Below are 17,852 nucleotides of genomic sequence, written 5' to 3'. Positions count from 1 at the left end.
AAAGATGTCCCATCACGGACAATGTAGAAGTCTGTTTGTGTGCTATGGTTACAGTATGTAACAGTAAGGTGAAGGCATCCTAGAACAGGGATAGGTTTCTTCATGTAGGTCACTAGGCGTACTGTAGGCTTTTTAAGGGGCATGTGCTGGAACGTCTGGCAATAAACATGCTCTGGAAGAATGGAGACTGCTGAACCAGTGTCTACAAGCAGATCTGTGGTAAGTAACTCTCCATCTTTTACATGAAGAGACACGGTACATAAGACGTTTTGTCTGTGACACATTCGAAATAGGAGTAATATTTAACACTGTAAAATCTGGCAAAGTAACTTCTTGCACATTGCATGTGGGAGCTGAACTGCGACAAACTTTAGCAAAGTGTCCTGTTTTCCCACATTGTTTGCATTTTGCATTTTTAGCAGCACATGTTGGGTTGTTGGCTAAATGTGAATTGGATCCACAACGGTAACAAGTCTTGTTTTGGGCTGTGTTAGTAGCAGAGTAGCTTGGTTTCGTTGTCGTTCTACCACCTCTCGGTTGAACAAGTTTGACTGAAGCTTCAGCCACCGGAGCCATCGCTTTCGCTTCGGCCACTGCAGTTTCAATTTGGGACGCAATTGTAATTGCTTTCAGCAGTGTGAGATCTGTTTCCAAAAGTAGGCGTTCTCTAATGCGATTAGAGGTCGTTTTCTCAATAATCTGATCCCTAATCATGTCATCAGCGAGTGCGCCAAAATCACAGTTCACAAGCAAGTCCCGTAATGCAGCAACATATTGAATAGTAGATTCGCCTTGCCTCTGCGCACGCTGACGAAATTTACTCCTCTCTGCAACCACGTTCACTTTCGGAACAAAAAATGCTTGTAACGCATCACATGCAGACTTGTACCGACTTGTACCGACATGTACCGACATCAGGAAGTGTAAGAAAAATCCGCTGACCTTCTGTGCCCAAACAATGAAGCAGTAACGCGCGCTTTCGTTTGTCTGGCATCTCGTTAGCAGTGAGCGCCAGCAGGTAATTTTCAAACATTTGTATCCAAGACTTATAGAACATTGTCGGCTCACCAGGAGTTTCCAGGAAAGCTGGGGGTTGTGAAATTCCAAGAAAAGCCATTCCTCGTCGCCAATATGTTGTATATGTAGTATATGTAGTAGAATCAAAGCAGTCGCAGGCAGAGATTATCAGTAACTTTCTTTACTCAACTTCTTCACGCATGGATAGTGAAATACTCTCAAAAATGAATATTGACCTACTTTATCTGATCGTTCCTGTGTACCTTTATTTTGACATTTTTCGCCGCCATCTTGCCCGCTATTAGCCCTTTTCACGTGATGTCAGACGAAGCGTTGCTGGGTATCCTCCGGCATGTCCAGCCGCCAAATACTACAGAAGAAGAAGAAGAAGTATTCATGGGTTTCATCAGGTCCCTTTCCACAGGTGTATACAATCAAACACCTTGATTATCAATGCAGACTGCATGGTGCTTGATTGTATACACCTGTGGAAAGGGACCTGATGAAACCCATGAATACTTCTTCTTCTTCTTCTGTAGTATTTGGCGGCTGGACATGCCGGAGGATACCCAGCAACGCTTCATCTGACATCACCGTGAAAAGGGCTGATTGTCGCGTACTGTCGCTTACTGTCGCTTACTGTCGCTAGCTCCACGGAACTCGCATGGATCTCTTTTCTCTCCTTCGTACATACGCATGGTATTGTTTAACATAGGTAGCATAGCGCCACTAACTGGGCAGGAGGAGTATTGCACTATACCACAATAACCTGTCTGTGAATGTCTTCGTACTATGTTGGGAGGTGTGGGAGGAGAGTGGTGGTGGGGGGTATGGGGTTTAGGTAAGCAAAATTGTTTGTGTGTGTTTATATGTAACATGTTATTTCATGTTATTGATGATATTTTTGGCAATAAAAAAATTGAATGAGAAAAAAAAAAAGATTTCTCACAGTACTAACCTGTAAGTGTCAGATAGACCCAATATCCATGCCATGCCCCTTTTGGGTCATTTGTTCTAAACCTGAATTTGTATTGTTCCCCAGTGTCACTGTCTCTCAGATCCTTGATTCGTAGGGTGCAGTTGTTCACTTCATCTCCAAGATATTCCAGACGCCCCTGATATCTGGAGTCCAGACTCAAGTCATCTGTGTCTTTTGTCCCAGTTGTCCATTTGATGAGCCAGAATGCCTGTGTGACTTGTTTACCACTTGGATACGAGTAAGTGCAGGGAATGTCCACAAATGACCCCTTTAAACCACAGATGCTGGTAGAGGAATACATCACGCTGTAGGGGCCCTCAACAAGTACACCTAGACAGTAGACACATGTTAGAGAGAGATTAAAGCATCACTGCTGCAGGACATTTCACAACTTAAGATCCACCTTAGAATTCAGATTTGGCAGCAGTTAGATCACATTAGTCAAGCGGCAGGTGTCCTATTGTTCTCTAAGGCTCGGCAGTGGACCGGTGACAATGCTGGTGTAACACTAGCGTTAAACAAGCTGGGCATTGAACTTGGTTCAACTTTCAACGCTCGCTCGCTCGCAACGCCCGACTCATCAATGTCAGTTTTTGAATGTTGAGGTATTTTGACCAATCAGATTCGTCTAAGAATGCAACGGTGACCGCTAACGTAACTTAGAAACGAGATAGAATGTTTTGCATTGTTATCAATAATAAAAATGATTACATTTTAAATTATCAAAAATAACTTATTATTATTATGGTCTGAACGTTGTATTACGCTTGCCGCTGCCGCTTGCCGCTTGCTGATGTGTTCCCCGCCTTACTGGCTGCAATAGGGTGAAGTGCATTGTGGGAAATGTGTACTACACATTATACTGTAGCTGCTCATAACCTCATACATTACCACTGCGTATACAATAAGTCACACAGGGCCAGATGCTGCTTCAGCACTTTATGAAGAGAGTTCACTGTCTGATTCACATTGATAACAAGAGAAGAGAAGACCCTCAAACCTCAGCTCTAAGATACAAGAGTGTAAACATAGTGCAGGATTACCTGATAAAAGGCAACAGACTGTAGTGAAAATCACGGGGCCTTTTGCGCTTGACATGGCACCATCAACCTCTGAAAAAGACAAACTTTAATGGTAAATGATTTCATATGAATGGAGGCAGGAACTGAAATCAAGTACCTACTTTTGTATTCAACAGGCAGAATAACTACTTGCAAGTTTACCATGAACTAGATGTACCACATAGCACACACACTCTTATACACAAAAGCAAACTCACACATGCACGCACTCTTTTATATACATATGAGCTTCAAGAGTAGGAGACATATACATATAAATTGCACAGGAGATACAGGAAAGTTGACAAGCATAATTTTATGGAGAAAATGCGCAGAACTGAGCGGTGATCATATTGTGTACCGCTATGCGGTGCAACTAGTTGTATATAAAGGGGAGGACAATACTAACACACTGTGTTGGATCCCTCTTGCTATCTTTACACTCTTAGTGGAGAACAGATTAAGAACAGGAGAGTCTAGAGAATCTGTCACTGTCTTATCTTTCAAAACTAGAATGAGGAAAGAATATACTGTACTAGTTTCATTTTGTACATGTACATGTGCTTTTATATAACATTCAACTAAAGAAGTAAAACATTGCACTTACTTGTGTTTGCTGAGAATTGGAGAGAGAGAGAGAGCCATTCCATCTATACGGGAACTTCTTAAGCTAGTGGTAAATGTGTATAAATATGTGTGTGTGTGTGTGTGTGTGTGTGTGTGTGTGTGTGGGGGGGGGGGGGGTAGCCCATGTAGGAGGAGCTGTTAGAACTGATGTGGAGACTGTGCTGTGACTGTACATCTTATTCTTAGCAGTTAACCTGGATGACAAGTGTATTTCTTCAATGATTCCAATTCCAAAATTGTATTCAGCCCATGCTTCCCTTTCTGTTGTATCTGTGATCAGTGTGAACTGAGACCTTTCTACTGATGAGCAGCTGCATGTGTTACTCCACTCACTCACTCACTCTCCAGACTCCCCACTGTACTTACTGTACATCTTGTATATTATTATGACCACTGTGCAGCAAAGCATTTAATCAAAGGTTTTTTTATTCAGGTTATACAGGTTTAGTAAGAGCTTTTGTTTTTCTTTCGGATTTTTGATTTATTGTTTTCTTCATTGATTTTGAGTCAATAATTCCCGGGACACTGGTGCATGGAACTTGGAGGGCATTTAGCCCCACAGGGATGTCACGGAGCCAAATGGTTTTTATTTGGATCGCACATTCAGACTCACGCAAGCACACACTCACACTCACGTACAGTACACACACACAAACACACACAGTCACACACACACACACACACACACACACACACACACACACACACACACACACTCACACACAAGCACGTACACGATCACACACACGTGCAGGCGTGCACATACACATACACTTATTTTTTTCTTTCCTTCCTGTACATCTTATCTTACTAGTTAGACCATTCAACTAGGTGAACAAGTGTATTTTATTTAAAATGATAACATTCCATTTCCAGAAATAGTATTTATCTATTTATTTATTAACATTATGAAGAAGACCATCATGGTGCCAGGCTACAGTACTCTGCTGAACGTGTCCTGAACGTGACTCTGTGGTTGTGTCTGTTCGCTGGTTGTGGTTGGATGGTGATAGGCTAATATGGTTACTTTCTGTTCTCTGCCTGGAAACTGTTAGAATGTGTGATGGCGGCTGGTGAACTGTTCTTCATCTCCTGCAGCTTCTGATCCTCTCACTTTGGAGTCCTCCCCACTCAACCACAAATATAACTCTCAATAAAAATAAATACATATATATTATTCTTATTTACTTTTTTGCCTCTCTCCCCTCTTTCTTTCTCTCTTTCTCAATCTATTTCTCTCTTGATCCCACCTGCATGATCAACAATGCAATATAAAGAATTTTAGATGCATTAGCAATGTCAGATACATTGTTGTCTGTGTTAAAAGTTATTTTTCTTAAAAAAAAAAAGTAGTAAAAAGAGTATAAAAAGTATAAAAAAAATAACACTCAGGCAAGCTGACCTTAGAAGACTACAACGCTTTATTCACAATGCTGGTTACAAACAGACAAGCATCCTAGCAAGCATGAGGGCAACAGGTCTATCTTAGACAAATAACCACTATTTATTGAACTTAAACTGGACAAACATTATATTATTGATGGATTACATGAATAGCCCCAGTTTAAGAACCACTGTGGTAGATCACAGATTCAACTCCTGTTCTGTGGAGAGTGAACATCTCAGTCAGTAGCAGTAGGCATTTCACTCTGAACTGTTTTCCGTGCTGATCTATCAAAGGATCTTACTGTGACAAATGGATTACTAGCTAATGCATGTCTTATAAAGTCAGAGGTTGACCATGAGTTTTGCTGAAACATGAAAGATAACTATTGTGAACATCGCGATCAACTCAACGCATATTGACTCTCAGATTAGAACAAACCATCTCAACATTTCTGCATTAAGTTTGGTAACACTTTACTTGACGGGTTCATTCATAACACATTCATAACAGCTGTCATGAACTGCACATGAAGCATTCATGACTGATTCATGAAACATGACTCAACATTCATACCAACACTTTCATGAATGTGGAAGACAAAACGACGAAAACTTGTCAAAATAAAAGTCAAACAATCGCAAAGAAGCATTGGCGTATTTATTCCAACCCATGTCACATGTAAGTCAATGGGCTAGTCCAGTGCCAGAGAAACAGAATGTGGTCAACAATTATTTTTTGTTTCTTAAAAATGTATTTGTTTTATAATGTAACCTTTGCTAATTTATCATCTTTTCCTACTAGGAAATGTCAAACCGTTCCAGGTTACACAAATAGGCCTATGCTCAGCAGAACTTAACTCAGTGATAACGAATAGGCTACTTCACAACTTGTATAGTAAAGTGACATTTGATTTCATAAGATATTCATGAAATATTTACAAAGGCTGGAATAAATAGGGCAATGCTTCTTTGCGATTGTTGGACTTTTATTTTGACAAATTTTTGTCGTTTTGTCTTCCACATTCATGAAAGTGTTGGTATGAATGTTGAGTCATGTTTCATGAATCAGTTGTTATGAATGTGTTATGAATTAACCTGTCAAGTAAAGTGTTACCGTAAGTTTTCCTTTAGTGAGGTGGAAAGAGAAAGAGTGAGTGAAACAGTTTGTGCATACAGTATCATCACTGAAAATCCTCCTTTTAAATTCTATTTATTTATTTTAAAACAAGCATGAAACCACAGGCAATACAACAGCACAGTATAAAATACCATTTAGAACTACTGTACTGATAAAAATGCTAAACACAATAGAAAAAATCTGCACACATACAGAGATGTCTAAAGTGGTGTCTAAACTGTAAAAACCTTTAAAATGTACAAAGCATATGGCAAAATTCTCATTTAACATGAATCTCTGAAACACAGTCTTACAGAACAAACAAGTTCATAACTAGAAGTAACTACACATAGCCTGTTTCATTAAGATATGATATGAAAACTTACACAAAATATAAAATCAGTAAGCTTGAACTAATTTAAATAGTCTATCTTAAAGGGATTATCCGGAGTAAAATGCACTTTAGATCCATTCACGGATGATTGGGAGTACATACGTTGAGTTGACATCATTACCTTTCCGGAAATGTTGCTGCTGCAGCTGGGGAACGCTTTAGCAACACTTCAACAACATTTCCGGAAAGGTACTGACTCGATTAAATTCATTCTGGACTCTCTATACGACCACATAAAGACCTGGGGATACTTCGGTTTGGTTTTAGAGACCCTCTACTCACTATCACGTAAGTGTAATGTTGTTTGGAACAGTAGAAGAGGTATAAAAATAGCGTTTTGTAGCGGCGAAAGGACATGCCCGGTTCACTTCCAGGCTAACGAGTTTTTGGTTAAAAATGGTAAAATCGAACTTTCTCAAAACACATCCGAATGACATGATTTGATGGCAACTCAACGTATGTACTCCCAATCATCCGTATATTGATCTAAAGTGCATTTTACTCCGGATAATCCCTTTAAGTTGCTATTCTTTACAAAAATATTTATGCAATCACTTCAAACATTCATGCACTTGTACACTGTATCTCAAAAGTTTATTTTTTCAATATAAGACTCATACAGACTTACAAATGGAAAACGTATTACTGCATTATGCTGTAAATTTGTATCAAAATGTCTCTTAGGTAAATATATATATAAATATAAAATGTTGTGACGTTTAACATGATGAGGTATCACACCTCACATACATTTCAAATACTGGACTGACCAGGCTCACTGTCACACCACCTCAGTCAAATCATGTCAAGTCACTCGTACTGAATATTTCAGAAGCTGAATCAAAGCGCTTTCCAGTAGTCAAGATCGAAAACGAAAGACATGAAGGTATTAAACAGCTCATAAATTAAACTCTAAAAGTCACTGCAAACCTCAGTCAGTTGGTGCTTTGATCGGGGCGTCGGTCTCTCATGATTTGGACTTCTTGTTGACGGTGCTGTAGGTTGCAGACTCATCCACAGGCCTGTGAACAGTAGGTGAGCATCTCAGTCAACTCTAACTCTTCACTCAAACATTTATCATTCTGATTAATATATAGAGAATCTCATAGTGAAGAAATGCAACTGTTGTAGATGGGCCAATGGGCGATGGGACATGGGCCAATGTCTGTCTTTTAAGAGTGAGAACCAGAACATGGGCCTTGCTGAACCAAGAAGAAGATTGATGAGTATCCAACTAAAGCCATTCATAGATCATCCTCTTTATTCTACATTTCAGAGAATTTAAAACTGAGACAGGCTATGGTTTGTATTATTGTAAAAGACAGAGAAGCTGCTTATGTCTGAATCAAACTGATTACGGTATTAAGAATGATGCCGTATCTATTCTTTCATACTGCCTGCCAGGATTCGTGCAAATTAGATCTCAGTGAAACATTCTCATAACACACAGTAACAAATTGGCACAGTTTTTCACTGATCACCAATGTTTGTCTCTGCCATGTAAAGGATCCCTGCAATATCAGTAAACACTCACTGGGTGGCAGCACTGGGTCCCGGCAGAGTCAGTAAGGAGTACTGGGTCTCCTCCTGTGACGTGTCAGACAGAGGTGGCTCAGGGATGTTGGACTCTGGTTTGGATTTCCTGAATTGGACACTGGCGTACTGGACATTCTCCTCCTGGCTGGGCACCTCCCGCTGTTTGTTGGGCTTGAACTGGACGCTAGCGTACTGGACATCATCTTCATTGTCTTTGTGATCTGCAGGGACTCCCTGTCCACATCCAGAGGCCAAGGGGAACAACATAGAATAGTTACTTTAACACAGGGGTGCCCACATTTTTGGGGGCCTATGAACCAAACATTGGACACATGGCCTAATGCAGTTTATTTATAATCCTATGTAAAGATACTTTATTAGGAGTAATTATATTATGGTGCTATTTAGATGGGACACATTTGAATAAGTAGAGTTTACCTGCGTGTTGCTGTGTGTGCTCCTTGAGGTTATTGTTGATTGAGTCTCCTGTCTCCTATATTCCAAACACATAAACAAAGTTTAAACTTGTATTGTGTGCAGCTACAGAATATACAGTATATATGTATATATACATAGATATTCGATATATGTTTCAGTAAATTAAGTCTCTGATAATTCACAACAAACTGATAGAAAAGTGTTCTAACTTGCCTCCAGCACACGATAACCACCAGCAGGAGAGCTACAGCTGAGATGCCCCCCAAAACACCAAACAGGACTCCTCTGGATGAGCCAGGATCTAAAGAGAAAGATTTGGTAAAGTATTGTAATGCTGACAAATTGTACATGTGAGAAGTATACCTTTTCAAAATAAATCAATAGAGAAATGCAGAGAAGAGCGAAAGGTTTCACACTGTTGCTAAAATCACCAGCACTATACAGAGACAAATATGGAAGGGAAAGCAAGAAATTAGGAACATGATAATCGGATCAACAACCTTTTCAGTTCTCTTTTACCTTATATGTGTTAGTCTAAATTACTGTGTGATGTCTTGAATGACTTGATGTTTTCAGAAATCGCTACGCGGCAGTCATAATTAAGTGTGATATTTACTTAAACATATAACATACCCAAAACATCATAGAAATAATGACCATTCTGCAATTTAATATCTGATTTAAAGCTACACTTACAGGTTACATTTATGTGTACTGCTGAAGAATTGCATTTCCCAATCTCATTCTCAGCCACACAGTAGTAGAGTCCACTCTGCTGAGAGATGATGTTGACAAGGCTGTGATTCTGACTCCATCCAACTTGTGAAGAGTGATCTTCGAGCATCTTGTACCAGGTGTAGGTGTGCACTGGTGGGTTGGCATCACTGCTGCAGGTCAGAGTCACTGAACTGCCCTCATCTATGTCACTAGAGGGACTCCCTGATACTGAGGTGTTCCTTGGAGCATCTATATATAAACACAGAAATCGGCATTGATCACAGCAGGGAAGTTTTGATCAGTGTTGATTTGTGTTAGCACCATGAGATATTTGACAAAATGTAATTTAAATTTTACAAAACAATTGTAAGACCAGCTTTTTACATTCTTTGAAGCAGATAAGGCCGAATGCCTTTTGTTGTTTCTTTACATCTGTGTGAGCTTTTGATTGGCCACTATTGTCTTAGCTGGCCATGGCCAAGCACCCTAGCCTGACTCTCGCCAGACCCTTGTAGTTCCGCCATGCTCCACCAGGCCTTGTGTGAAGCACAAGGATCTGGCGAGAGTCAGGTTACAAGCACCACACTGAGGGCCAGATGTACTAACGTTTTGCGCCCATTTCAGGCGTATAGCGTGCGCGTAAAAACATGGGGGGGATATGTATTAACAGGCCGCAATGAGAGAAACGCGCAGACTGCCTGCCGTGGGAGCTGAGAATGGCTATTTGCGCTTTTCCGTGTCATGCATATTAATTCCTGGGCGGATCAGCTGAAAATGGGTGTAACGCACAAATACAGGGGAGGAGAGGTGCTAATAGCGATTGATTAAGTATTCCGCCATATGTATGAAAACGTCTATTTTGCGTTGAAAAACTTCCGCCTGCTAAAAGCAGGTGTAATCCAAATTGCGGTTGACTGCTTCTTTAAGAAAAACGTTTAGAGACAGCTGAATCAGTATTCAGAGCATCAGTTTTCTTCATTGTACTATGTCAAAAGCAATCTTAACTTTCGTTTGCCTCTGTAATATCGTATTGTCTCTTTCACGACATAGCCCTTCTCAATCTGTTAGACTAAGTATTAAGTAGCCCTGCATAGTCTACGTGTAGTAAATAGTTAAAGTATTTTTTTTTAAGTGGATTAGTAGAACTACTAGGCCTACTCTGTCTGTCGCTGCTCGTTGACATCTCTTTGTATCATGTATGATCGCTAATCTTTGATTCTTTTTAATGTTGCAATATTCAACTGCGCATGTGGTTCAGCTCTGAACAGCGCAATTGGCGTTGTACAGGGGGTGGGAACGGGCGCTGTGGCGCAACAGGCTCAAGCTCATACCACATGTGGGTCTGAGTGCCCATGGAGACCCAGGTTCAAGTCCAGCATGTGGTCATTTTCCATCTCTCTCCCACTTACTTCCTGTCTCACCCTTCACTGTACAAATAAAGGCAAAAAAGCCCAAAAAATATACTTAAAAAAGTAAAAAAAATGTTTCTCACCTCGGCCTCTTCTATTCGCTCCGTCTTCTTTTCTCTGCTCTTGGCCTCTTCTCTCTCTCTCTTTCTTTATGGTTTGTTATTTTCTTTATTTGATACATTGTTTCATCTAGTGTAATTGGCATTGTAACTTGGCAACTTGTTGAAGCTTAGGTTCGAGTTGTCTGTTTGAGGTTAAGTTTACTTTCTTCTTCGTTCCTTTGTTGAAGGATAATTACTGATATTACTTTACATTTACATTCAAAGGCTGAATGCTTATTAAATGGTTAATTTACCCACCAGCTGCATATCTCTAAATCTAATGTGGTATGCCATACTCTGCTAGCCTGACAACGTCATACTCAATTCTTGTCAAGTTCCCTGCAGAAAAAGGATGCAGGCGGGGCTAAACTTCGGTCTGGCATCCAGGCTAATACTCTGCCATAGGTAACAAACTAGTTGTTTGGTAATTTATTAGAGGTAGAAGTTATTAATCTTATGGAGTCAGATAAATCATGGTTTTTATTGTAATTAATTAACTCCACATGTCTATTGATTCATTGTTCTTCACGCATTTAATGGGATAAAGCCCAACGTGTTTCAGTGGCACATTTGGGATATTTTTTCCCCCTTTACACAATTACCAAATATGTAAGGGATATTATAACACCGGTCATTATTGGGAAAATAAAACCGGTCTTACTTCGATCTGAAGGAACTTGTAATCTGAATGTCCGAACATTGAGAAGGCCTATTCAAGTGAATGGAGCATTCTGCAGCATTATGAAGAGCCGTGTAATAAATGGTTATAACACATGGGTAACACATAGGCAGGTTTAAATGTCGATATGTTGTCTTAGAATAAGGCTGTGTATTTCAAGTTTACACTTACAGGTTACATTTATCTGCACCTCTGGAGATCTGTCTTTCCCAATCCCATTCCCAGCCTCACAGTAATAGAGTCTTCTCTCTTTAGAGCTGATGGTTGCAATGCTATAGGTCTGACTTGATCCTACTTGTACAAATCCATTTCCAGTCTTCCTGTACCAGGTGTAGGTGTGTGCTAGTGGGTTGGCATCACTGCTGCAGGTCAGAGTCACTGAATTGCCCTCCACTGGTTCACCAGAAGGATGGACTGATGCCAATATGTCTCTTGGAGCATCTGAAAGAAACATTTCTGTCATGTATTTCCACATTCGATGCAGTTGTAACAGGTATGGGGAGATAAGGTTTAAAATGTTTATACTTTATGTCGAAACGAGTCTGTGTATTTCAGGTTCAGCACTGCTCTGACCAATGTCATTCCCAGCCTCACAGTGAAAGTCCACTCTCTTTAGAGCTGATGGTTGCAATGCTGTAAGTCTGTCTTGATTCTACTAATCAATTGCCAGCGTTCTTGTACCAGGTGTAGATGTGCACTGGTGTGTTGGCATCACTGCTGCAGGTAAGAGTCACTGAACTACCCTCCAGATGGATCTACTTATGGCAAAATGTTTCTTGGTGCAGCATTTAAATTTACTTCAGCAAATAATTTATTTTAATATTTCAATACACACGCAGAGGAGCTATAGACCAGTAGCTCTTACTCTCATTATCATGAAATATTTTGAAAATTGTTTATGAAAAGTGAGTGAGCAATCAAGTGATTATTTATTTATTTATTATTTTATTTTCTTACTATTTCTTACTGTCTTTTACATGCAGTGTATGAGTGGACCTGTGTGTTTGATTATGGCAGAGCACATCAAATTCCATTGTATTTTATGTACAATAACAATACAAGCTATTCTATTGAAACCCAACCAACCCAACATTCAGTTCTTGGAGAATCTGATAGAAACATTTAATTTGTTTCTTTTGTTTTTATTTCACATTCCATGGATGTGTTTTTAGTGTCTTCACAGATGCCATACAGTGTAGGTATATAAAATCATAATAAAGAATGACATGAATCACACTTACATGTGACATTGAGAGTCATTTCAGGTGAACTGTGGTTCTCATGTTCCTGAACAGTACAGGAGTATTTGCCTGCATCTTCAGGGCTGACTGAGTCTATAACCAGCCTGTTGTCTGCTGTGTATTTATGAGGCTGGGAATTCTTGTACCAGATGTAGGTGGGGTTGTTACTCAGACTGCAGGTGGTGCGGCAGGTCATTATCACTGTGTCTCCCTCCTTCACTGATTCTGGACTCACTGTTACATGAAGGTCTTTGTGCAAAAGGACTCAAGTCATTATTGTCATATAGGGGAATTACGTTTTTATTTTACTGCAACAAACTAAATTATTTTATATTTAAAAAATATTTTCCACAGTGCTAACCTGTAAGTGTCATAGAGACCCCAACTCCATGCCATTTCCCTTCTGGGTCATTAGTTATAAACCTGAATTTGTATTTTTCCTCAGCGTCACTGTCTCTCAGATCCTTGATTCGTAGGGTACAGTTGTTCACTTCATCACCAAGATATTCCACATGACCTTGATATCTGGAATCCAGACTCAAGTCATCTGTTTCATTTGTACCAGTCACCCATTTGATGAACCAGTATGCCTCTCTGACTTGATTACCACTTGGATATGAGTAAGTGCAGGGAATGTCCACAAATGACCCCTTTAAACCACAGATGTTGGTAGAGGAATATGTCACACTGTATTTGTCCTCACCAAGGACACCTAGACAGTAGACACATGTTAGAGAGATTAAAGCATCACTGCCGCAGGACATTTCACAACTGAAGATCTGTCTTAGAATTCAGATTTGGCTGCTGTTAGGCCGAGATCACAATAGCCAAGCGGCATGTTCTCTATGGTTCGGCAACGGACCGGTGATGCTGGCGTAATGCTAGCGTTAAACAAGCTGGACGTCGAACTTTCAACATTCAACGTCTTTCAGCAATCGGCTCATCAATGTCAGTTTTAGAATGTTGAGGTTTTTTGACCAATCAGATTAGTCTAAGAATGCAACGTTGACCGCTAACGTAACTTAGAAACGAGATAGAATGTTTTGGATTGTTACTATTATCAGAGACGGTTCTTTGTTATTATTAAGGTCAGAGCGTTGCGTTAAGCTTGCCGCTGCTGGCTGATGTGTTCCCCGCCTTACTGGCTGCAATGGGGTGAAGTGCATGGTGGGAAATGTGTACTACACATTATAGCCGGTCATAACCTCATACACAGTAACACCAGAGAGGGTTAAAGCAGAGTAATGAAGGATCTTTGGTAACACTGTGTATAGCCTACAATAAGTCACAAAGGGCCAGATGCTGCTTCAGGTCTTTATGAAGAGAGTTCACTGTCTGATGCACATTGATAACTAGAGGCCCTCAAATCTCAGCTCTAACTGTGTGTTCATACCGCCAGCGACTTGAGCTTCCAAAGATTCCTTTGGAATCATTTTCATTAATTTTCAATGGAAGCCGGCTTCTCTCAGCTGCCAGCAGCGACCAATCCGTCGGCGTCGCGTTTTGGGCGTCTTGAGCAACTAGAGAAAGTTGAAAGTGGTTTAACTTTATGGTAATGAGCTATGACGCGGTTCAGCGACCAAACGACTTTCAACGAACATAGAATGCTACTACGTCAGAGCGGCCAGGAGCGGCCAAAGCTTCCAAGCTTCCCACGGCGTCCTTTACAGGGCGTCCAGAGCGATTTTGGAAGCTCAAGTCGCTCTTGGTCTGAACACACAGTAAGAGTGTAAACATATGGCAGGATTACCTGATAAAAGGCAACAGACTGTAGTGAGAATCACAGGGAATGACATGGCACCATCAACCTTTAAAAAAGACAAACTTTAATGGGAAATGATTTCATATCAATGGAGGCAGGAACTGAAATCAAGTACCTACTTTTGTATTCAACAGGCAGAATAATTACTTGCAAGTTTACCACGAACTAGATGTACCGCATAGCACACACACTCTTATACACAAAAGCAAACTCACACATGCACGCACTCATTTATGTACATATGAGCTTCAAGAGTAGGAGACATGTACATACAGTATAAATTGCACAAATAGGAGACACAGGGAAGTTGACAAGCATAATTTATTTTTATGGAGAGAATGTGCAGAACTGAGCGGTGGTCATATTGTGTACCGCTATGTGGTGCATCTAGTTGTATATTATATAAAGGGGAGGACAATACTAACACACTGTGTTGGATCCATCTTACTATCTTTACACTCTTAGTGGGGTACAGATTAAGAACAGGAGAGTCTCTAGAGAATCTGTCACCTTCCTATCTTTCAAAACTAGAACCAGGAAAGAATATACTGGTTTCATTTTGTATGTTGTTGCTGTTGCTTTTATATAACAGTCGACTAAAGAAGTAAAATATTGCACTTACTTGTGTTTGCTGAGAGGGAGAGAGAGAAAGCTGTTCCTTCTATACGGGAACTTCTTAAGCTAGTGATAAATGTGTCTGTGTGGGGTGGGGGGGTAGCCCATGTGGGTAGCCCTCGTAGGAGGAGCTGTTAGAACTGATGTGGAGACTGTTCTGCGACTGTACATGTTAGTCTTAGCATTCAACTTGGATAACAAGTGCATTTTTTCAATGATTCCAAAAGTTGTATTTAGCCCATGCTTCTCTTTTAGTCGTATCTGTGATCAGTGTGAACGGAGGCTTGTGAAGACCAACTGCATGTGTTGCTCCACTACTCACTCACTCACTCTCCAGACTTCCCACTGTACTTACTGTGCATCTAATATCTTATTACGACCACTGTGCAGCAAAGCACTTAGTCAAAGGGTTTTTTTTTTTTTAGGTCGTATAGATTTAGTAAGAGTTTTTTTTCTTTCAGATTTTTAATTGATTTCTTTCAATCATTTTGTGTCAATGAATCCAGGAACACTGAAAGACCAGGGTGCATGGAACTTGGAGGGCATGCAGCCCCACAAGGATAACACAGAGCCAAATGTTTTTTATATTAGTCTGATGCACAGACTCGCACGCACAGACTCACACGCACGTACACACACGTACACACACACAGGCACGTACACAAGCACACGCACGTTCAGGCACACACACACACACACAAAAACACATACACTTCTCTTTTTGTTTCTCTATGGTACATCGATCTTACATTTAACTAGTTGGACCATCCAACTATAGGTTAGCAAGTGTATTTTATTTAAATTGATTACATTCCAATTCCAAAAACTGTATTCATTTATTTATTTACATTATGAAATAGAACATCATCGTGCCAGGCTACTGTGCTGACGCTGGTCTGACATCATCTCCTTGTCCTGAACGTGAGACTGTGGTCATCTCAGTTGGCTGGTTGTTATGGTGATGGGCTGATGTGGTTACTTTCTGTTCTCTGCCTGGAAACTGTTAGAATGTGTGATGGCAGTTGGTGAACTGTTCTCCATCTCTCTGCAGCTTCTGGTCCTCTCACTTTGGAGTCCTCCTCATCCTACTCTCTCCAAACATTACTATGATTCTAAATAGTTTAGAAAAAAAATATTCTAATACTTTTTGCCTCTCTCCCCTCTTTCTTTCCCTCTATCTCAATCTCTCTCTCTCTCTTGATCCGACCTGCATGATCAACACTGCAAAATCAAGAATTTCAGGTATGCATTAGCAATGTCAGATACATTATTCTTTGTATTGTAAGTTATTGTAGTGTTTTTTTTTTTTTTTTTTTAAGTATTAATCTACAGGAGAAGTAAAAAGCGGTAAAAAGTAACACTCACTCAGGCAGGCCGATCTTATCTACAACACTTCATTGTCAACGCTGGTTACAAACACACAAGCATCCTAGCAAGCAGTAGAGCAACAAGTCTGTCGTAGACAAATAGCCTACCACTATTGATAGATCTAAAACAGGATAAACGTGATATTATTGATGGATTACATAAAATTAAAATAAAAAGGGCTGTTAAGATAAGGAAAGCTGTTATTACCCCAGACTCCCTAAGGGAGGTTGACCTCAGAGGTCATGGACAAAAGTCATTATTTTATTGCAAAACAAAAAAAGTGTAGACAATAATCCACCCACAACTCAAGTAGACATTTAAGTGTTGTCTAATTACTAGTAACATCAGAATGAGTCCATAGCCTTATTTTAAAGGAAAAATAAATTAAAATGTGTTAAGTGTGACAAATGTATTACTAGCTAATGTGTGTCTTACAAAGTCAGAGGTTGACCATGAGTTTTGCTGAAACATGAAAGATGACTTTTTTGAACATCGCCATCAACTCAACGCATATTGACACTCAGATTAAATAAACCATCTCAACATTTCTGCCTGTGAGATGGAAAGAGAAAGAATGATTGAAAGAGTTTATATATCACATAAAACCCTCCTTTTAAATTATATTTATTCATCTTAAAACAAACAAGAGAACACCGGCAATACAACAGCACAGTATAAAACACCATATAGAACTACTGATTAAAATGCTAAACACAATAGAACAATTTTACACACATACAGATATCTAAAGTGGTGTCTAACAACCTTTGACACGTACAAAGCATAAGGCAAAATTCTAATTAATTATAAACATGAATCTCTGAAACACAGTCTGACAGAACAAACAAGGTCACAACTAGAAGTAACAACAGATACAGTAGCCTCTTTCATTAAGATATGAGATAAAAACAATCAGTAAGCTTTTATATGAGCTAATTTAAACTGTTTTAAACTACTATAATTTACAAAAAACATGCTCATGTAATCACTGCAAAGATTCATACGCTAACATAATAATACTAATGCAACTTATAAACTGTACTGTATGTCAAAAGTGTGTTTTTCCAATACGAAACTCAGAGTCACACACACACACACACACACACACACACAAAATATTGTGACTTTTAATGTGATTAAGTCTCACACATGCACATACATTTCAAAGAGTGGACTGATCAGCCTCACTGCCATACTGTATCATTTCAGTCAAGACACTTGTATTGAATATTTCGAAGTGCTTTCCAGTAGTCAAAGTTTAAAAAAAGGACATGTATCAAAAAGCTTATCAATTAAACTCTAAAAATCACTGCTAACCTCAATCAGTCGGTGCTTTGATCGGAGCATCAGATTTGGGCTTCTTGTTAACTTTGCTGTAGGTCGCAGACTCATCCACAGCTCTGTG

The sequence above is a fragment of the Sardina pilchardus genome, chromosome 1, assembly GCF_963854185.1.
Source record: "Sardina pilchardus chromosome 1, fSarPil1.1, whole genome shotgun sequence".
In the NCBI taxonomy this organism is placed as follows: Eukaryota; Metazoa; Chordata; class Actinopteri; order Clupeiformes; family Clupeidae; genus Sardina; species Sardina pilchardus.
The sequence above is the reverse complement of the archived record's forward strand: the minus strand, read 5'-3'. Positions refer to the sequence as shown.